This window comes from Eleutherodactylus coqui, unplaced genomic scaffold, assembly GCF_035609145.1.
Source record: "Eleutherodactylus coqui strain aEleCoq1 unplaced genomic scaffold, aEleCoq1.hap1 HAP1_SCAFFOLD_199, whole genome shotgun sequence".
Classification (NCBI taxonomy): Eukaryota; Metazoa; Chordata; class Amphibia; order Anura; family Eleutherodactylidae; genus Eleutherodactylus; species Eleutherodactylus coqui.
In genome coordinates, this window is record NW_027102579.1 from 1 (window position 1) to 22335 (window position 22335).

The 22335-nt window shown below is 38.4% G+C and overlaps 13 non-coding genes across 13 annotated transcripts; all 13 read left to right on the plus strand.

Annotated features, from left to right (window-relative positions):
- The first annotated feature begins 94 nt into the window (after positions 1-94).
- On the plus strand, positions 95-167 carry TRNAT-UGU (transfer RNA threonine (anticodon UGU)). Its single transcript has one exon. It is a non-coding gene; the product is annotated as a tRNA-Thr (tRNA).
- Positions 168-1704: 1537 nt separating this feature from the next.
- On the plus strand, positions 1705-1777 carry TRNAT-UGU (transfer RNA threonine (anticodon UGU)). The gene has a single exon. It is a non-coding gene; the product is annotated as a tRNA-Thr (tRNA).
- Positions 1778-3315: 1538 nt separating this feature from the next.
- Positions 3316-3388, plus strand: TRNAT-UGU (transfer RNA threonine (anticodon UGU)). Its single transcript has one exon. It is a non-coding gene; the product is annotated as a tRNA-Thr (tRNA).
- Positions 3389-4925: 1537 nt separating this feature from the next.
- Positions 4926-4998, plus strand: TRNAT-UGU (transfer RNA threonine (anticodon UGU)). The gene has a single exon. It is a non-coding gene; the product is annotated as a tRNA-Thr (tRNA).
- A 1537-nt stretch (positions 4999-6535) lies between these two features.
- TRNAT-UGU (transfer RNA threonine (anticodon UGU)) lies at positions 6536-6608 on the plus strand. The gene has a single exon. It is a non-coding gene; the product is annotated as a tRNA-Thr (tRNA).
- Positions 6609-8145: 1537 nt separating this feature from the next.
- Positions 8146-8218, plus strand: TRNAT-UGU (transfer RNA threonine (anticodon UGU)). The gene has a single exon. It is a non-coding gene; the product is annotated as a tRNA-Thr (tRNA).
- A 1537-nt stretch (positions 8219-9755) lies between these two features.
- TRNAT-UGU (transfer RNA threonine (anticodon UGU)) lies at positions 9756-9828 on the plus strand. Its single transcript has one exon. It is a non-coding gene; the product is annotated as a tRNA-Thr (tRNA).
- A 2241-nt stretch (positions 9829-12069) lies between these two features.
- TRNAT-UGU (transfer RNA threonine (anticodon UGU)) lies at positions 12070-12142 on the plus strand. Its single transcript has one exon. It is a non-coding gene; the product is annotated as a tRNA-Thr (tRNA).
- Positions 12143-13679: 1537 nt separating this feature from the next.
- On the plus strand, positions 13680-13752 carry TRNAT-UGU (transfer RNA threonine (anticodon UGU)). The gene has a single exon. It is a non-coding gene; the product is annotated as a tRNA-Thr (tRNA).
- Positions 13753-15289: 1537 nt separating this feature from the next.
- On the plus strand, positions 15290-15362 carry TRNAT-UGU (transfer RNA threonine (anticodon UGU)). The gene has a single exon. It is a non-coding gene; the product is annotated as a tRNA-Thr (tRNA).
- Positions 15363-16899: 1537 nt separating this feature from the next.
- On the plus strand, positions 16900-16972 carry TRNAT-UGU (transfer RNA threonine (anticodon UGU)). The gene has a single exon. It is a non-coding gene; the product is annotated as a tRNA-Thr (tRNA).
- Positions 16973-18509: 1537 nt separating this feature from the next.
- Positions 18510-18582, plus strand: TRNAT-UGU (transfer RNA threonine (anticodon UGU)). Its single transcript has one exon. It is a non-coding gene; the product is annotated as a tRNA-Thr (tRNA).
- A 1537-nt stretch (positions 18583-20119) lies between these two features.
- On the plus strand, positions 20120-20192 carry TRNAT-UGU (transfer RNA threonine (anticodon UGU)). Its single transcript has one exon. It is a non-coding gene; the product is annotated as a tRNA-Thr (tRNA).
- The last annotated feature ends 2143 nt before the right edge of the window (positions 20193-22335 follow it).

Sequence of the window (22335 nt, forward strand, 5' to 3'; positions counted from 1 at the left end):
AAGCATGGGTTCATTCCTACTTATGACATTCTAAGATTTTTGAAAAAGGAATATAGAATTGGTCAAAAATATTGTGGGACTCTTTCAAAATGCAGGCTTCATAGCTCAGGGGTTAGAGCACTGGTCTTGTAAACCAGGGGTCGTGAGTTCGATTCTCACTGAGGCCAAATTTTCTTAGTAAAGGCTATCGTGAACATCAAACCTTCTGAAAGTGGTTTTTGCCTATGAGAAAGCATCTTTCAACACTTTCTCTTTACAGCCCTCTGAATGCCAAAATCAAAAAGTCGAGATTTTATAGTCCTTTAATCTCACTTCAACAATTAAGCTCTTAACATGACCCAATTCTCTTCTGGTTGCAGAAAATTTTCATCGCCATGTAGGTCACTGTGACTGCATGCTCTTACCCTGGGAGCGAGACCTTGAATGCCACTTTACACAGGTGGGATATACCTTGAATGGAATGTGTTATCAGAACAATACCTATTGCTTGAATCAAAGTTTGATGTCACGCATAATTTTTAAATAATTTTAATGATTTGGGAAATTAAAATCTTGCAGTTTTCACTCTTTCCACCTAGCCCTATTATTCTGCTCTGTAGAAATCGCTTTTTAGTAGTGATCTGATTGTCATTACAGGCAGAATTACAAATATAGATAAAACCTTTTGTATTAATCAAAATGGATCACACCATTCACATTAGATCATGTGCACAACTCACTCAAACCTTTACTTGCAGGATTCCCTTAACACAGGTTAGCACATGCTTGGAGCACACTATCAGACGAACAATGCCTTCTCTCCCGTCTATTGTTTTGAAGCGCTTTTAGTTGCTTGCTTAGTCAAAAAAGATAAACCTTTTTTGTTGATGCTTACGATGATCTTTGGTATCTCACCAAAATCTGCAAGCTGCCGAATGGTTGAGCGGTCTGGGGGACTACGTTCAGGTTGTATGCTCTCCTGGACTTGTGGGTTCAAATACCGCTTCTGGCAGCTCAGTTTTGCTTAAATATTACCCAGGATGTTTTAGCAATTGCTACATGAAAATATTTTCAGAATAAAAAGACCTTCTGGTAAGAATGAAGAAAAAGGATTGTAGTGCCAAGCAGCACGAGGATTACCGAGGCATTAAGAACTGGGGCTTAACATCTTAGTCTAGGCTGATGGTGAAAAGAGCTGTTTTGGAACCATGTTAGTAGAACCAATGTGGCTGTTCTCAAGAAGCTAAATATTCTAGTACATAAGATGCTTTTTAATGGTGAATTGATGTTACTACCAGCTTTCAAATCTGCTTAGGTTTTTTCAACAGGGTTCTATCAGAACATAACTAAAAGAAAAGATATGCACACATACTGGGCTGATGTGAGCGCTTTGCTTTTAAACCTGCAATTTGAATCAAGGAAGGAAAAAGTCCTTCAAAACTTTTTCTGTTCAACCCTCTGACTATTAAATCCTCAACTAATATAAAGCAGTGCTGCACCAGGGAATGAAAAACTGCTCCAGGCTTTATATTTCATCCCAAGAATTGGACTCTTAGCACGACCAAACTTTCTTTGAGTTTCGCAATTTTTTCGACTTGTGTATTTGAGGATGGCCGCATGATCTTTTCAGGAAGCATGGGTTCATTCCTACTTATGACATTCTAAGATTTTTGAAAAAGGAATATAGAATTGGTCAAAAATATTGTGGGACTGTTTCAAAATGCAGGCTTCATAGCTCAGGGGTTAGAGCACTGGTCTTGTAAACCAGGGGTCGTGAGTTCGATTCTCACTGAGGCCAAATTTTCTTAGTAAAGGCTATCGTGAACATCAAACCTTCTGAAAGTGGTTTTTGCCTATGAGAAAGCATCTTTCAACACTTTCTCTTTACAGCCCTCTGAATGCCAAAATCAAAAAGTCGAGATTTTATAGTCCTTTAATCTCACTTCAACAATTAAGCTCTTAACATGACCCAATTCTCTTCTGGTTGCAGAAAATTTTCATCGCCATGTAGGTCACTGTGACTGCATGCTCTTACCCTGGGAGCGAGACCTTGAATGCCACTTTACACAGGTGGGATATACCTTGAATGGAATGTGTTATCAGAACAATACCTATTGCTTGAATCAAAGTTTGATGTCACGCATAATTTTTAAATAATTTTAATGATTTGGGAAATTAAAATCTTGCAGTTTTCACTCTTTCCACCTAGCCCTATTATTCTGCTCTGTAGAAATCGCTTTTTAGTAGTGATCTGATTGTCATTACAGGCAGAATTACAAATATAGATAAAACCTTTTGTATTAATCAAAATGGATCACACCATTCACATTAGATCATGTGCACAACTCACTCAAACCTTTACTTGCAGGATTCCCTTAACACAGGTTAGCACATGCTTGGAGCACACTATCAGACGAACAATGCCTTCTCTCCCGTCTATTGTTTTGAAGCGCTTTTAGTTGCTTGCTTAGTCAAAAAAGATAAACCTTTTTTGTTGATGCTTACGATGATCTTTGGTATCTCACCAAAATCTGCAAGCTGCCGAATGGTTGAGCGGTCTGGGGGACTACGTTCAGGTTGTATGCTCTCCTGGACTTGTGGGTTCAAATACCGCTTCTGGCAGCTCAGTTTTGCTTAAATATTACCCAGGATGTTTTAGCAATTGCTACATGAAAATATTTTCAGAATAAAAAGACCTTCTGGTAAGAATGAAGAAAAAGGATTGTAGTGCCAAGCAGCACGAGGATTACCGAGGCATTAAGAACTGGGGCTTAACATCTTAGTCTAGGCTGATGGTGAAAAGAGCTGTTTTGGAACCATGTTAGTAGAACCAATGTGGCTGTTCTCAAGAAGCTAAATATTCTAGTACATAAGATGCTTTTTAATGGTGAATTGATGTTACTACCAGCTTTCAAATCTGCTTAGGTTTTTTCCAACAGGGTTCTATCAGAACATAACTAAAAGAAAAGATATGCACACATACTGGGCTGATGTGAGCGCTTTGCTTTTAAACCTGCAATTTGAATCAAGGAAGGAAAAAGTCCTTCAAAACTTTTTCTGTTCAACCCTCTGACTATTAAATCCTCAACTAATATAAAGCAGTGCTGCACCAGGGAATGAAAAACTGCTCCAGGCTTTATATTTCATCCCAAGAATTGGACTCTTAGCACGACCAAACTTTCTTTGAGTTTCGCAATTTTTTCGACTTGTGTATTTGAGGATGGCCGCATGATCTTTTCAGGAAGCATGGGTTCATTCCTACTTATGACATTCTAAGATTTTTGAAAAAGGAATATAGAATTGGTCAAAAATATTGTGGGACTGTTTCAAAATGCAGGCTTCATAGCTCAGGGGTTAGAGCACTGGTCTTGTAAACCAGGGGTCGTGAGTTCGATTCTCACTGAGGCCAAATTTTCTTAGTAAAGGCTATCGTGAACATCAAACCTTCTGAAAGTGGTTTTTGCCTATGAGAAAGCATCTTTCAACACTTTCTCTTTACAGCCCTCTGAATGCCAAAATCAAAAAGTCGAGATTTTATAGTCCTTTAATCTCACTTCAACAATTAAGCTCTTAACATGACCCAATTCTCTTCTGGTTGCAGAAAATTTTCATCGCCATGTAGGTCACTGTGACTGCATGCTCTTACCCTGGGAGCGAGACCTTGAATGCCACTTTACACAGGTGGGATATACCTTGAATGGAATGTGTTATCAGAACAATACCTATTGCTTGAATCAAAGTTTGATGTCACGCATAATTTTTAAATAATTTTAATGATTTGGGAAATTAAAATCTTGCAGTTTTCACTCTTTCCACCTAGCCCTATTATTCTGCTCTGTAGAAATCGCTTTTTAGTAGTGATCTGATTGTCATTACAGGCAGAATTACAAATATAGATAAAACCTTTTGTATTAATCAAAATGGATCACACCATTCACATTAGATCATGTGCACAACTCACTCAAACCTTTACTTGCAGGATTCCCTTAACACAGGTTAGCACATGCTTGGAGCACACTATCAGACGAACAATGCCTTCTCTCCCGTCTATTGTTTTGAAGCGCTTTTAGTTGCTTGCTTAGTCAAAAAAGATAAACCTTTTTTGTTGATGCTTACGATGATCTTTGGTATCTCACCAAAATCTGCAAGCTGCCGAATGGTTGAGCGGTCTGGGGGACTACGTTCAGGTTGTATGCTCTCCTGGACTTGTGGGTTCAAATACCGCTTCTGGCAGCTCAGTTTTGCTTAAATATTACCCAGGATGTTTTAGCAATTGCTACATGAAAATATTTTCAGAATAAAAAGACCTTCTGGTAAGAATGAAGAAAAAGGATTGTAGTGCCAAGCAGCACGAGGATTACCGAGGCATTAAGAACTGGGGCTTAACATCTTAGTCTAGGCTGATGGTGAAAAGAGCTGTTTTGGAACCATGTTAGTAGAACCAATGTGGCTGTTCTCAAGAAGCTAAATATTCTAGTACATAAGATGCTTTTTAATGGTGAATTGATGTTACTACCAGCTTTCAAATCTGCTTAGGTTTTTTCAACAGGGTTCTATCAGAACATAACTAAAAGAAAAGATATGCACACATACTGGGCTGATGTGAGCGCTTTGCTTTTAAACCTGCAATTTGAATCAAGGAAGGAAAAAGTCCTTCAAAACTTTTTCTGTTCAACCCTCTGACTATTAAATCCTCAACTAATATAAAGCAGTGCTGCACCAGGGAATGAAAAACTGCTCCAGGCTTTATATTTCATCCCAAGAATTGGACTCTTAGCACGACCAAACTTTCTTTGAGTTTCGCAATTTTTTCGACTTGTGTATTTGAGGATGGCCGCATGATCTTTTCAGGAAGCATGGGTTCATTCCTACTTATGACATTCTAAGATTTTTGAAAAAGGAATATAGAATTGGTCAAAAATATTGTGGGACTCTTTCAAAATGCAGGCTTCATAGCTCAGGGGTTAGAGCACTGGTCTTGTAAACCAGGGGTCGTGAGTTCGATTCTCACTGAGGCCAAATTTTCTTAGTAAAGGCTATCGTGAACATCAAACCTTCTGAAAGTGGTTTTTGCCTATGAGAAAGCATCTTTCAACACTTTCTCTTTACAGCCCTCTGAATGCCAAAATCAAAAAGTCGAGATTTTATAGTCCTTTAATCTCACTTCAACAATTAAGCTCTTAACATGACCCAATTCTCTTCTGGTTGCAGAAAATTTTCATCGCCATGTAGGTCACTGTGACTGCATGCTCTTACCCTGGGAGCGAGACCTTGAATGCCACTTTACACAGGTGGGATATACCTTGAATGGAATGTGTTATCAGAACAATACCTATTGCTTGAATCAAAGTTTGATGTCACGCATAATTTTTAAATAATTTTAATGATTTGGGAAATTAAAATCTTGCAGTTTTCACTCTTTCCACCTAGCCCTATTATTCTGCTCTGTAGAAATCGCTTTTTAGTAGTGATCTGATTGTCATTACAGGCAGAATTACAAATATAGATAAAACCTTTTGTATTAATCAAAATGGATCACACCATTCACATTAGATCATGTGCACAACTCACTCAAACCTTTACTTGCAGGATTCCCTTAACACAGGTTAGCACATGCTTGGAGCACACTATCAGACGAACAATGCCTTCTCTCCCGTCTATTGTTTTGAAGCGCTTTTAGTTGCTTGCTTAGTCAAAAAAGATAAACCTTTTTTGTTGATGCTTACGATGATCTTTGGTATCTCACCAAAATCTGCAAGCTGCCGAATGGTTGAGCGGTCTGGGGGACTACGTTCAGGTTGTATGCTCTCCTGGACTTGTGGGTTCAAATACCGCTTCTGGCAGCTCAGTTTTGCTTAAATATTACCCAGGATGTTTTAGCAATTGCTACATGAAAATATTTTCAGAATAAAAAGACCTTCTGGTAAGAATGAAGAAAAAGGATTGTAGTGCCAAGCAGCACGAGGATTACCGAGGCATTAAGAACTGGGGCTTAACATCTTAGTCTAGGCTGATGGTGAAAAGAGCTGTTTTGGAACCATGTTAGTAGAACCAATGTGGCTGTTCTCAAGAAGCTAAATATTCTAGTACATAAGATGCTTTTTAATGGTGAATTGATGTTACTACCAGCTTTCAAATCTGCTTAGGTTTTTTCAACAGGGTTCTATCAGAACATAACTAAAAGAAAAGATATGCACACATACTGGGCTGATGTGAGCGCTTTGCTTTTAAACCTGCAATTTGAATCAAGGAAGGAAAAAGTCCTTCAAAACTTTTTCTGTTCAACCCTCTGACTATTAAATCCTCAACTAATATAAAGCAGTGCTGCACCAGGGAATGAAAAACTGCTCCAGGCTTTATATTTCATCCCAAGAATTGGACTCTTAGCACGACCAAACTTTCTTTGAGTTTCGCAATTTTTTCGACTTGTGTATTTGAGGATGGCCGCATGATCTTTTCAGGAAGCATGGGTTCATTCCTACTTATGACATTCTAAGATTTTTGAAAAAGGAATATAGAATTGGTCAAAAATATTGTGGGACTGTTTCAAAATGCAGGCTTCATAGCTCAGGGGTTAGAGCACTGGTCTTGTAAACCAGGGGTCGTGAGTTCGATTCTCACTGAGGCCAAATTTTCTTAGTAAAGGCTATCGTGAACATCAAACCTTCTGAAAGTGGTTTTTGCCTATGAGAAAGCATCTTTCAACACTTTCTCTTTACAGCCCTCTGAATGCCAAAATCAAAAAGTCGAGATTTTATAGTCCTTTAATCTCACTTCAACAATTAAGCTCTTAACATGACCCAATTCTCTTCTGGTTGCAGAAAATTTTCATCGCCATGTAGGTCACTGTGACTGCATGCTCTTACCCTGGGAGCGAGACCTTGAATGCCACTTTACACAGGTGGGATATACCTTGAATGGAATGTGTTATCAGAACAATACCTATTGCTTGAATCAAAGTTTGATGTCACGCATAATTTTTAAATAATTTTAATGATTTGGGAAATTAAAATCTTGCAGTTTTCACTCTTTCCACCTAGCCCTATTATTCTGCTCTGTAGAAATCGCTTTTTAGTAGTGATCTGATTGTCATTACAGGCAGAATTACAAATATAGATAAAACCTTTTGTATTAATCAAAATGGATCACACCATTCACATTAGATCATGTGCACAACTCACTCAAACCTTTACTTGCAGGATTCCCTTAACACAGGTTAGCACATGCTTGGAGCACACTATCAGACGAACAATGCCTTCTCTCCCGTCTATTGTTTTGAAGCGCTTTTAGTTGCTTGCTTAGTCAAAAAAGATAAACCTTTTTTGTTGATGCTTACGATGATCTTTGGTATCTCACCAAAATCTGCAAGCTGCCGAATGGTTGAGCGGTCTGGGGGACTACGTTCAGGTTGTATGCTCTCCTGGACTTGTGGGTTCAAATACCGCTTCTGGCAGCTCAGTTTTGCTTAAATATTACCCAGGATGTTTTAGCAATTGCTACATGAAAATATTTTCAGAATAAAAAGACCTTCTGGTAAGAATGAAGAAAAAGGATTGTAGTGCCAAGCAGCACGAGGATTACCGAGGCATTAAGAACTGGGGCTTAACATCTTAGTCTAGGCTGATGGTGAAAAGAGCTGTTTTGGAACCATGTTAGTAGAACCAATGTGGCTGTTCTCAAGAAGCTAAATATTCTAGTACATAAGATGCTTTTTAATGGTGAATTGATGTTACTACCAGCTTTCAAATCTGCTTAGGTTTTTTCAACAGGGTTCTATCAGAACATAACTAAAAGAAAAGATATGCACACATACTGGGCTGATGTGAGCGCTTTGCTTTTAAACCTGCAATTTGAATCAAGGAAGGAAAAAGTCCTTCAAAACTTTTTCTGTTCAACCCTCTGACTATTAAATCCTCAACTAATATAAAGCAGTGCTGCACCAGGGAATGAAAAACTGCTCCAGGCTTTATATTTCATCCCAAGAATTGGACTCTTAGCACGACCAAACTTTCTTTGAGTTTCGCAATTTTTTCGACTTGTGTATTTGAGGATGGCCGCATGATCTTTTCAGGAAGCATGGGTTCATTCCTACTTATGACATTCTAAGATTTTTGAAAAAGGAATATAGAATTGGTCAAAAATATTGTGGGACTGTTTCAAAATGCAGGCTTCATAGCTCAGGGGTTAGAGCACTGGTCTTGTAAACCAGGGGTCGTGAGTTCGATTCTCACTGAGGCCAAATTTTCTTAGTAAAGGCTATCGTGAACATCAAACCTTCTGAAAGTGGTTTTTGCCTATGAGAAAGCATCTTTCAACACTTTCTCTTTACAGCCCTCTGAATGCCAAAATCAAAAAGTCGAGATTTTATAGTCCTTTAATCTCACTTCAACAATTAAGCTCTTAACATGACCCAATTCTCTTCTGGTTGCAGAAAATTTTCATCGCCATGTAGGTCACTGTGACTGCATGCTCTTACCCTGGGAGCGAGACCTTGAATGCCACTTTACACAGGTGGGATATACCTTGAATGGAATGTGTTATCAGAACAATACCTATTGCTTGAATCAAAGTTTGATGTCACGCATAATTTTTAAATAATTTTAATGATTTGGGAAATTAAAATCTTGCAGTTTTCACTCTTTCCACCTAGCCCTATTATTCTGCTCTGTAGAAATCGCTTTTTAGTAGTGATCTGATTGTCATTACAGGCAGAATTACAAATATAGATAAAACCTTTTGTATTAATCAAAATGGATCACACCATTCACATTAGATCATGTGCACAACTCACTCAAACCTTTACTTGCAGGATTCCCTTAACACAGGTTAGCACATGCTTGGAGCACACTATCAGACGAACAATGCCTTCTCTCCCGTCTATTGTTTTGAAGCGCTTTTAGTTGCTTGCTTAGTCAAAAAAGATAAACCTTTTTTGTTGATGCTTACGATGATCTTTGGTATCTCACCAAAATCTGCAAGCTGCCGAATGGTTGAGCGGTCTGGGGGACTACGTTCAGGTTGTATGCTCTCCTGGACTTGTGGGTTCAAATACCGCTTCTGGCAGCTCAGTTTTGCTTAAATATTACCCAGGATGTTTTAGCAATTGCTACATGAAAATATTTTCAGAATAAAAAGACCTTCTGGTAAGAATGAAGAAAAAGGATTGTAGTGCCAAGCAGCACGAGGATTACCGAGGCATTAAGAACTGGGGCTTAACATCTTAGTCTAGGCTGATGGTGAAAAGAGCTGTTTTGGAACCATGTTAGTAGAACCAATGTGGCTGTTCTCAAGAAGCTAAATATTCTAGTACATAAGATGCTTTTTAATGGTGAATTGATGTTACTACCAGCTTTCAAATCTGCTTAGGTTTTTTCAACAGGGTTCTATCAGAACATAACTAAAAGAAAAGATATGCACACATACTGGGCTGATGTGAGCGCTTTGCTTTTAAACCTGCAATTTGAATCAAGGAAGGAAAAAGTCCTTCAAAACTTTTTCTGTTCAACCCTCTGACTATTAAATCCTCAACTAATATAAAGCAGTGCTGCACCAGGGAATGAAAAACTGCTCCAGGCTTTATATTTCATCCCAAGAATTGGACTCTTAGCACGACCAAACTTTCTTTGAGTTTCGCAATTTTTTCGACTTGTGTATTTGAGGATGGCCGCATGATCTTTTCAGGAAGCATGGGTTCATTCCTACTTATGACATTCTAAGATTTTTGAAAAAGGAATATAGAATTGGTCAAAAATATTGTGGGACTGTTTCAAAATGCAGGCTTCATAGCTCAGGGGTTAGAGCACTGGTCTTGTAAACCAGGGGTCGTGAGTTCGATTCTCACTGAGGCCAAATTTTCTTAGTAAAGGCTATCGTGAACATCAAACCTTCTGAAAGTGGTTTTTGCCTATGAGAAAGCATCTTTCAACACTTTCTCTTTACAGCCCTCTGAATGCCAAAATCAAAAAGTCGAGATTTTATAGTCCTTTAATCTCACTTCAACAATTAAGCTCTTAACATGACCCAATTCTCTTCTGGTTGCAGAAAATTTTCATCGCCATGTAGGTCACTGTGACTGCATGCTCTTACCCTGGGAGCGAGACCTTGAATGCCACTTTACACAGGTGGGATATACCTTGAATGGAATGTGTTATCAGAACAATACCTATTGCTTGAATCAAAGTTTGATGTCACGCATAATTTTTAAATAATTTTAATGATTTGGGAAATTAAAATCTTGCAGTTTTCACTCTTTCCACCTAGCCCTATTATTCTGCTCTGTAGAAATCGCTTTTTAGTAGTGATCTGATTGTCATTACAGGCAGAATTACAAATATAGATAAAACCTTTTGTATTAATCAAAATGGATCACACCATTCACATTAGATCATGTGCACAACTCACTCAAACCTTTACTTGCAGGATTCCCTTAACACAGGTTAGCACATGCTTGGAGCACACTATCAGACGAACAATGCCTTCTCTCCCGTCTATTGTTTTGAAGCGCTTTTAGTTGCTTGCTTAGTCAAAAAAGATAAACCTTTTTTGTTGATGCTTACGATGATCTTTGGTATCTCACCAAAATCTGCAAGCTGCCGAATGGTTGAGCGGTCTGGGGGACTACGTTCAGGTTGTATGCTCTCCTGGACTTGTGGGTTCAAATACCGCTTCTGGCAGCTCAGTTTTGCTTAAATATTACCCAGGATGTTTTAGCAATTGCTACATGAAAATATTTTCAGAATAAAAAGAAAATTTTCATCGCCATGTAGGTCACTGTGACTGCATGCTCTTACCCTGGGAGCGAGACCTTGAATGCCACTTTACACAGGTGGGATATACCTTGAATGGAATGTGTTATCAGAACAATACCTATTGCTTGAATCAAAGTTTGATGTCACGCATAATTTTTAAATAATTTTAATGATTTGGGAAATTAAAATCTTGCAGTTTTCACTCTTTCCACCTAGCCCTATTATTCTGCTCTGTAGAAATCGCTTTTTAGTAGTGATCTGATTGTCATTACAGGCAGAATTACAAATATAGATAAAACCTTTTGTATTAATCAAAATGGATCACACCATTCACATTAGATCATGTGCACAACTCACTCAAACCTTTACTTGCAGGATTCCCTTAACACAGGTTAGCACATGCTTGGAGCACACTATCAGACGAACAATGCCTTCTCTCCCGTCTATTGTTTTGAAGCGCTTTTAGTTGCTTGCTTAGTCAAAAAAGATAAACCTTTTTTGTTGATGCTTACGATGATCTTTGGTATCTCACCAAAATCTGCAAGCTGCCGAATGGTTGAGCGGTCTGGGGGACTACGTTCAGGTTGTATGCTCTCCTGGACTTGTGGGTTCAAATACCGCTTCTGGCAGCTCAGTTTTGATTAAATATTACCCAGGATGTTTTAGCAATTGCTACATGAAAATATTTTCAGAATAAAAAGACCTTCTGGTAAGAATGAAGAAAAAGGATTGTAGTGCCAAGCAGCACGAGGATTACCGAGGCATTAAGAACTGGGGCTTAACATCTTAGTCTAGGCTGATGGTGAAAAGAGCTGTTTTGGAACCATGTTAGTAGAACCAATGTGGCTGTTCTCAAGAAGCTAAATATTCTAGTACATAAGATGCTTTTTAATGGTGAATTGATGTTACTACCAGCTTTCAAATCTGCTTAGGTTTTTTCAACAGGGTTCTATCAGAACATAACTAAAAGAAAAGATATGCACACATACTGGGCTGATGTGAGCGCTTTGCTTTTAAACCTGCAATTTGAATCAAGGAAGGAAAAAGTCCTTCAAAACTTTTTCTGTTCAACCCTCTGACTATTAAATCCTCAACTAATATAAAGCAGTGCTGCACCAGGGAATGAAAAACTGCTCCAGGCTTTATATTTCATCCCAAGAATTGGACTCTTAGCACGACCAAACTTTCTTTGAGTTTCGCAATTTTTTCGACTTGTGTATTTGAGGATGGCCGCATGATCTTTTCAGGAAGCATGGGTTCATTCCTACTTATGACATTCTAAGATTTTTGAAAAAGGAATATAGAATTGGTCAAAAATATTGTGGGACTGTTTCAAAATGCAGGCTTCATAGCTCAGGGGTTAGAGCACTGGTCTTGTAAACCAGGGGTCGTGAGTTCGATTCTCACTGAGGCCAAATTTTCTTAGTAAAGGCTATCGTGAACATCAAACCTTCTGAAAGTGGTTTTTGCCTATGAGAAAGCATCTTTCAACACTTTCTCTTTACAGCCCTCTGAATGCCAAAATCAAAAAGTCGAGATTTTATAGTCCTTTAATCTCACTTCAACAATTAAGCTCTTAACATGACCCAATTCTCTTCTGGTTGCAGAAAATTTTCATCGCCATGTAGGTCACTGTGACTGCATGCTCTTACCCTGGGAGCGAGACCTTGAATGCCACTTTACACAGGTGGGATATACCTTGAATGGAATGTGTTATCAGAACAATACCTATTGCTTGAATCAAAGTTTGATGTCACGCATAATTTTTAAATAATTTTAATGATTTGGGAAATTAAAATCTTGCAGTTTTCACTCTTTCCACCTAGCCCTATTATTCTGCTCTGTAGAAATCGCTTTTTAGTAGTGATCTGATTGTCATTACAGGCAGAATTACAAATATAGATAAAACCTTTTGTATTAATCAAAATGGATCACACCATTCACATTAGATCATGTGCACAACTCACTCAAACCTTTACTTGCAGGATTCCCTTAACACAGGTTAGCACATGCTTGGAGCACACTATCAGACGAACAATGCCTTCTCTCCCGTCTATTGTTTTGAAGCGCTTTTAGTTGCTTGCTTAGTCAAAAAAGATAAACCTTTTTTGTTGATGCTTACGATGATCTTTGGTATCTCACCAAAATCTGCAAGCTGCCGAATGGTTGAGCGGTCTGGGGGACTACGTTCAGGTTGTATGCTCTCCTGGACTTGTGGGTTCAAATACCGCTTCTGGCAGCTCAGTTTTGCTTAAATATTACCCAGGATGTTTTAGCAATTGCTACATGAAAATATTTTCAGAATAAAAAGACCTTCTGGTAAGAATGAAGAAAAAGGATTGTAGTGCCAAGCAGCACGAGGATTACCGAGGCATTAAGAACTGGGGCTTAACATCTTAGTCTAGGCTGATGGTGAAAAGAGCTGTTTTGGAACCATGTTAGTAGAACCAATGTGGCTGTTCTCAAGAAGCTAAATATTCTAGTACATAAGATGCTTTTTAATGGTGAATTGATGTTACTACCAGCTTTCAAATCTGCTTAGGTTTTTTCAACAGGGTTCTATCAGAACATAACTAAAAGAAAAGATATGCACACATACTGGGCTGATGTGAGCGCTTTGCTTTTAAACCTGCAATTTGAATCAAGGAAGGAAAAAGTCCTTCAAAACTTTTTCTGTTCAACCCTCTGACTATTAAATCCTCAACTAATATAAAGCAGTGCTGCACCAGGGAATGAAAAACTGCTCCAGGCTTTATATTTCATCCCAAGAATTGGACTCTTAGCACGACCAAACTTTCTTTGAGTTTCGCAATTTTTTCGACTTGTGTATTTGAGGATGGCCGCATGATCTTTTCAGGAAGCATGGGTTCATTCCTACTTATGACATTCTAAGATTTTTGAAAAAGGAATATAGAATTGGTCAAAAATATTGTGGGACTGTTTCAAAATGCAGGCTTCATAGCTCAGGGGTTAGAGCACTGGTCTTGTAAACCAGGGGTCGTGAGTTCGATTCTCACTGAGGCCAAATTTTCTTAGTAAAGGCTATCGTGAACATCAAACCTTCTGAAAGTGGTTTTTGCCTATGAGAAAGCATCTTTCAACACTTTCTCTTTACAGCCCTCTGAATGCCAAAATCAAAAAGTCGAGATTTTATAGTCCTTTAATCTCACTTCAACAATTAAGCTCTTAACATGACCCAATTCTCTTCTGGTTGCAGAAAATTTTCATCGCCATGTAGGTCACTGTGACTGCATGCTCTTACCCTGGGAGCGAGACCTTGAATGCCACTTTACACAGGTGGGATATACCTTGAATGGAATGTGTTATCAGAACAATACCTATTGCTTGAATCAAAGTTTGATGTCACGCATAATTTTTAAATAATTTTAATGATTTGGGAAATTAAAATCTTGCAGTTTTCACTCTTTCCACCTAGCCCTATTATTCTGCTCTGTAGAAATCGCTTTTTAGTAGTGATCTGATTGTCATTACAGGCAGAATTACAAATATAGATAAAACCTTTTGTATTAATCAAAATGGATCACACCATTCACATTAGATCATGTGCACAACTCACTCAAACCTTTACTTGCAGGATTCCCTTAACACAGGTTAGCACATGCTTGGAGCACACTATCAGACGAACAATGCCTTCTCTCCCGTCTATTGTTTTGAAGCGCTTTTAGTTGCTTGCTTAGTCAAAAAAGATAAACCTTTTTTGTTGATGCTTACGATGATCTTTGGTATCTCACCAAAATCTGCAAGCTGCCGAATGGTTGAGCGGTCTGGGGGACTACGTTCAGGTTGTATGCTCTCCTGGACTTGTGGGTTCAAATACCGCTTCTGGCAGCTCAGTTTTGCTTAAATATTACCCAGGATGTTTTAGCAATTGCTACATGAAAATATTTTCAGAATAAAAAGACCTTCTGGTAAGAATGAAGAAAAAGGATTGTAGTGCCAAGCAGCACGAGGATTACCGAGGCATTAAGAACTGGGGCTTAACATCTTAGTCTAGGCTGATGGTGAAAAGAGCTGTTTTGGAACCATGTTAGTAGAACCAATGTGGCTGTTCTCAAGAAGCTAAATATTCTAGTACATAAGATGCTTTTTAATGGTGAATTGATGTTACTACCAGCTTTCAAATCTGCTTAGGTTTTTTCAACAGGGTTCTATCAGAACATAACTAAAAGAAAAGATATGCACACATACTGGGCTGATGTGAGCGCTTTGCTTTTAAACCTGCAATTTGAATCAAGGAAGGAAAAAGTCCTTCAAAACTTTTTCTGTTCAACCCTCTGACTATTAAATCCTCAACTAATATAAAGCAGTGCTGCACCAGGGAATGAAAAACTGCTCCAGGCTTTATATTTCATCCCAAGAATTGGACTCTTAGCACGACCAAACTTTCTTTGAGTTTCGCAATTTTTTCGACTTGTGTATTTGAGGATGGCCGCATGATCTTTTCAGGAAGCATGGGTTCATTCCTACTTATGACATTCTAAGATTTTTGAAAAAGGAATATAGAATTGGTCAAAAATATTGTGGGACTGTTTCAAAATGCAGGCTTCATAGCTCAGGGGTTAGAGCACTGGTCTTGTAAACCAGGGGTCGTGAGTTCGATTCTCACTGAGGCCAAATTTTCTTAGTAAAGGCTATCGTGAACATCAAACCTTCTGAAAGTGGTTTTTGCCTATGAGAAAGCATCTTTCAACACTTTCTCTTTACAGCCCTCTGAATGCCAAAATCAAAAAGTCGAGATTTTATAGTCCTTTAATCTCACTTCAACAATTAAGCTCTTAACATGACCCAATTCTCTTCTGGTTGCAGAAAATTTTCATCGCCATGTAGGTCACTGTGACTGCATGCTCTTACCCTGGGAGCGAGACCTTGAATGCCACTTTACACAGGTGGGATATACCTTGAATGGAATGTGTTATCAGAACAATACCTATTGCTTGAATCAAAGTTTGATGTCACGCATAATTTTTAAATAATTTTAATGATTTGGGAAATTAAAATCTTGCAGTTTTCACTCTTTCCACCTAGCCCTATTATTCTGCTCTGTAGAAATCGCTTTTTAGTAGTGATCTGATTGTCATTACAGGCAGAATTACAAATATAGATAAAACCTTTTGTATTAATCAAAATGGATCACACCATTCACATTAGATCATGTGCACAACTCACTCAAACCTTTACTTGCAGGATTCCCTTAACACAGGTTAGCACATGCTTGGAGCACACTATCAGACGAACAATGCCTTCTCTCCCGTCTATTGTTTTGAAGCGCTTTTAGTTGCTTGCTTAGTCAAAAAAGATAAACCTTTTTTGTTGATGCTTACGATGATCTTTGGTATCTCACCAAAATCTGCAAGCTGCCGAATGGTTGAGCGGTCTGGGGGACTACGTTCAGGTTGTATGCTCTCCTGGACTTGTGGGTTCAAATACCGCTTCTGGCAGCTCAGTTTTGCTTAAATATTACCCAGGATGTTTTAGCAATTGCTACATGAAAATATTTTCAGAATAAAAAGACCTTCTGGTAAGAATGAAGAAAAAGGATTGTAGTGCCAAGCAGCACGAGGATTACCGAGGCATTAAGAACTGGGGCTTAACATCTTAGTCTAGGCTGATGGTGAAAAGAGCTGTTTTGGAACCATGTTAGTAGAACCAATGTGGCTGTTCTCAAGAAGCTAAATATTCTAGTACATAAGATGCTTTTTAATGGTGAATTGATGTTACTACCAGCTTTCAAATCTGCTTAGGTTTTTTCAACAGGGTTCTATCAGAACATAACTAAAAGAAAAGATATGCACACATACTGGGCTGATGTGAGCGCTTTGCTTTTAAACCTGCAATTTGAATCAAGGAAGGAAAAAGTCCTTCAAAACTTTTTCTGTTCAACCCTCTGACTATTAAATCCTCAACTAATATAAAGCAGTGCTGCACCAGGGAATGAAAAACTGCTCCAGGCTTTATATTTCATCCCAAGAATTGGACTCTTAGCACGACCAAACTTTCTTTGAGTTTCGCAATTTTTTCGACTTGTGTATTTGAGGATGGCCGCATGATCTTTTCAGGAAGCATGGGTTCATTCCTACTTATGACATTCTAAGATTTTTGAAAAAGGAATATAGAATTGGTCAAAAATATTGTGGGACTGTTTCAAAATGCAGGCTTCATAGCTCAGGGGTTAGAGCACTGGTCTTGTAAACCAGGGGTCGTGAGTTCGATTCTCACTGAGGCCAAATTTTCTTAGTAAAGGCTATCGTGAACATCAAACCTTCTGAAAGTGGTTTTTGCCTATGAGAAAGCATCTTTCAACACTTTCTCTTTACAGCCCTCTGAATGCCAAAATCAAAAAGTCGAGATTTTATAGTCCTTTAATCTCACTTCAACAATTAAGCTCTTAACATGACCCAATTCTCTTCTGGTTGCAGAAAATTTTCATCGCCATGTAGGTCACTGTGACTGCATGCTCTTACCCTGGGAGCGAGACCTTGAATGCCACTTTACACAGGTGGGATATACCTTGAATGGAATGTGTTATCAGAACAATACCTATTGCTTGAATCAAAGTTTGATGTCACGCATAATTTTTAAATAATTTTAATGATTTGGGAAATTAAAATCTTGCAGTTTTCACTCTTTCCACCTAGCCCTATTATTCTGCTCTGTAGAAATCGCTTTTTAGTAGTGATCTGATTGTCATTACAGGCAGAATTACAAATATAGATAAAACCTTTTGTATTAATCAAAATGGATCACACCATTCACATTAGATCATGTGCACAACTCACTCAAACCTTTACTTGCAGGATTCCCTTAACACAGGTTAGCACATGCTTGGAGCACACTATCAGACGAACAATGCCTTCTCTCCCGTCTATTGTTTTGAAGCGCTTTTAGTTGCTTGCTTAGTCAAAAAAGATAAACCTTTTTTGTTGATGCTTACGATGATCTTTGGTATCTCACCAAAATCTGCAAGCTGCCGAATGGTTGAGCGGTCTGGGGGACTACGTTCAGGTTGTATGCTCTCCTGGACTTGTGGGTTCAAATACCGCTTCTGGCAGCTCAGTTTTGCTTAAATATTACCCAGGATGTTTTAGCAATTGCTACATGAAAATATTTTCAGAATAAAAAGACCTTCTGGTAAGAATGAAGAAAAAGGATTGTAGTGCCAAGCAGCACGAGGATTACCGAGGCATTAAGAACTGGGGCTTAACATCTTAGTCTAGGCTGATGGTGAAAAGAGCTGTTTTGGAACCATGTTAGTAGAACCAATGTGGCTGTTCTCAAGAAGCTAAATATTCTAGTACATAAGATGCTTTTTAATGGTGAATTGATGTTACTACCAGCTTTCAAATCTGCTTAGGTTTTTTCAACAGGGTTCTATCAGAACATAACTAAAAGAAAAGATATGCACACATACTGGGCTGATGTGAGCGCTTTGCTTTTAAACCTGCAATTTGAATCAAGGAAGGAAAAAGTCCTTCAAAACTTTTTCTGTTCAACCCTCTGACTATTAAATCCTCAACTAATATAAAGCAGTGCTGCACCAGGGAATGAAAAACTGCTCCAGGCTTTATATTTCATCCCAAGAATTGGACTCTTAGCACGACCAAACTTTCTTTGAGTTTCGCAATTTTTTCGACTTGTGTATTTGAGGATGGCCGCATGATCTTTTCAGGAAGCATGGGTTCATTCCTACTTATGACATTCTAAGATTTTTGAAAAAGGAATATAGAATTGGTCAAAAATATTGTGGGACTGTTTCAAAATGCAGGCTTCATAGCTCAGGGGTTAGAGCACTGGTCTTGTAAACCAGGGGTCGTGAGTTCGATTCTCACTGAGGCCAAATTTTCTTAGTAAAGGCTATCGTGAACATCAAACCTTCTGAAAGTGGTTTTTGCCTATGAGAAAGCATCTTTCAACACTTTCTCTTTACAGCCCTCTGAATGCCAAAATCAAAAAGTCGAGATTTTATAGTCCTTTAATCTCACTTCAACAATTAAGCTCTTAACATGACCCAATTCTCTTCTGGTTGCAGAAAATTTTCATCGCCATGTAGGTCACTGTGACTGCATGCTCTTACCCTGGGAGCGAGACCTTGAATGCCACTTTACACAGGTGGGATATACCTTGAATGGAATGTGTTATCAGAACAATACCTATTGCTTGAATCAAAGTTTGATGTCACGCATAATTTTTAAATAATTTTAATGATTTGGGAAATTAAAATCTTGCAGTTTTCACTCTTTCCACCTAGCCCTATTATTCTGCTCTGTAGAAATCGCTTTTTAGTAGTGATCTGATTGTCATTACAGGCAGAATTACAAATATAGATAAAACCTTTTGTATTAATCAAAATGGATCACACCATTCACATTAGATCATGTGCACAACTCACTCAAACCTTTACTTGCAGGATTCCCTTAACACAGGTTAGCACATGCTTGGAGCACACTATCAGACGAACAATGCCTTCTCTCCCGTCTATTGTTTTGAAGCGCTTTTAGTTGCTTGCTTAGTCAAAAAAGATAAACCTTTTTTGTTGATGCTTACGATGATCTTTGGTATCTCACCAAAATCTGCAAGCTGCCGAATGGTTGAGCGGTCTGGGGGACTACGTTCAGGTTGTATGCTCTCCTGGACTTGTGGGTTCAAATACCGCTTCTGGCAGCTCAGTTTTGCTTAAATATTACCCAGGATGTTTTAGCAATTGCTACATGAAAATATTTTCAGAATAAAAAGACCTTCTGGTAAGAATGAAGAAAAAGGATTGTAGTGCCAAGCAGCACGAGGATTACCGAGGCATTAAGAACTGGGGCTTAACATCTTAGTCTAGGCTGATGGTGAAAAGAGCTGTTTTGGAACCATGTTAGTAGAACCAATGTGGCTGTTCTCAAGAAGCTAAATATTCTAGTACATAAGATGCTTTTTAATGGTGAATTGATGTTACTACCAGCTTTCAAATCTGCTTAGGTTTTTTCAACAGGGTTCTATCAGAACATAACTAAAAGAAAAGATATGCACACATACTGGGCTGATGTGAGCGCTTTGCTTTTAAACCTGCAATTTGAATCAAGGAAGGAAAAAGTCCTTCAAAACTTTTTCTGTTCAACCCTCTGACTATTAAATCCTCAACTAATATAAAGCAGTGCTGCACCAGGGAATGAAAAACTGCTCCAGGCTTTATATTTCATCCCAAGAATTGGACTCTTAGCACGACCAAACTTTCTTTGAGTTTCGCAATTTTTTCGACTTGTGTATTTGAGGATGGCCGCATGATCTTTTCAGGAAGCATGGGTTCATTCCTACTTATGACATTCTAAGATTTTTGAAAAAGGAATATAGAATTGGTCAAAAATATTGTGGGACTGTTTCAAAATGCAGGCTTCATAGCTCAGGGGTTAGAGCACTGGTCTTGTAAACCAGGGGTCGTGAGTTCGATTCTCACTGAGGCCAAATTTTCTTAGTAAAGGCTATCGTGAACATCAAACCTTCTGAAAGTGGTTTTTGCCTATGAGAAAGCATCTTTCAACACTTTCTCTTTACAGCCCTCTGAATGCCAAAATCAAAAAGTCGAGATTTTATAGTCCTTTAATCTCACTTCAACAATTAAGCTCTTAACATGACCCAATTCTCTTCTGGTTGCAGAAAATTTTCATCGCCATGTAGGTCACTGTGACTGCATGCTCTTACCCTGGGAGCGAGACCTTGAATGCCACTTTACACAGGTGGGATATACCTTGAATGGAATGTGTTATCAGAACAATACCTATTGCTTGAATCAAAGTTTGATGTCACGCATAATTTTTAAATAATTTTAATGATTTGGGAAATTAAAATCTTGCAGTTTTCACTCTTTCCACCTAGCCCTATTATTCTGCTCTGTAGAAATCGCTTTTTAGTAGTGATCTGATTGTCATTACAGGCAGAATTACAAATATAGATAAAACCTTTTGTATTAATCAAAATGGATCACACCATTCACATTAGATCATGTGCACAACTCACTCAAACCTTTACTTGCAGGATTCCCTTAACACAGGTTAGCACATGCTTGGAGCACACTATCAGACGAACAATGCCTTCTCTCCCGTCTATTGTTTTGAAGCGCTTTTAGTTGCTTGCTTAGTCAAAAAAGATAAACCTTTTTTGTTGATGCTTACGATGATCTTTGGTATCTCACCAAAATCTGCAAGCTGCCGAATGGTTGAGCGGTCTGGGGGACTACGTTCAGGTTGTATGCTCTCCTGGACTTGTGGGTTCAAATACCGCTTCTGGCAGCTCAGTTTTGCTTAAATATTACCCAGGATGTTTTAGCAATTGCTACATGAAAATATTTTCAGAATAAAAAGAAAATTTTCATCGCCATGTAGGTCACTGTGACTGCATGCTCTTACCCTGGGAGCGAGACCTTGAATGCCACTTTACACAGGTGGGATATACCTTGAATGGAATGTGTTATCAGAACAATACCTATTGCTTGAATCAAAGTTTGATGTCACGCATAATTTTTAAATAATTTTAATGATTTGGGAAATTAAAATCTTGCAGTTTTCACTCTTTCCACCTAGCCCTATTATTCTGCTCTGTAGAAATCGCTTTTTAGTAGTGATCTGATTGTCATTACAGGCAGAATTACAAATATAGATAAAACCTTTTGTATTAATCAAAATGGATCACACCATTCACATTAGATCATGTGCACAACTCACTCAAACCTTTACTTGCAGGATTCCCTTAACACAGGTTAGCACATGCTTGGAGCACACTATCAGACGAACAATGCCTTCTCTCCCGTCTATTGTTTTGAAGCGCTTTTAGTTGCTTGCTTAGTCAAAAAAGATAAACCTTTTTTGTTGATGCTTACGATGATCTTTGGTATCTCACCAAAATCTGCAAGCTGCCGAATGGTTGAGCGGTCTGGGGGACTACGTTCAGGTTGTATGCTCTCCTGGACTTGTGGGTTCAAATACCGCTTCTGGCAGCTCAGTTTTGATTAAATATTACCCAGGATGTTTTAGCAATTGCTACATGAAAATATTTTCAGAATAAAAAGACCTTCTGGTAAGAATGAAGAAAAAGGATTGTAGTGCCAAGCAGCACGAGGATTACCGAGGCATTAAGAACTGGGGCTTAACATCTTAGTCTAGGCTGATGGTGAAAAGAGCTGTTTTGGAACCATGTTAGTAGAACCAATGTGGCTGTTCTCAAGAAGCTAAATATTCTAGTACATAAGATGCTTTTTAATGGTGAATTGATGTTACTACCAGCTTTCAAATCTGCTTAGGTTTTTTCAACAGGGTTCTATCAGAACATAACTAAAAGAAAAGATATGCACACATACTGGGCTGATGTGAGCGCTTTGCTTTTAAACCTGCAATTTGAATCAAGGAAGGAAAAAGTCCTTCAAAACTTTTTCTGTTCAACCCTCTGACTATTAAATCCTCAACTAATATAAAGCAGTGCTGCACCAGGGAATGAAAAACTGCTCCAGGCTTTATATTTCATCCCAAGAATTGGACTCTTAGCACGACCAAACTTTCTTTGAGTTTCGCAATTTTTTCGACTTGTGTATTTGAGGATGGCCGCATGATCTTTT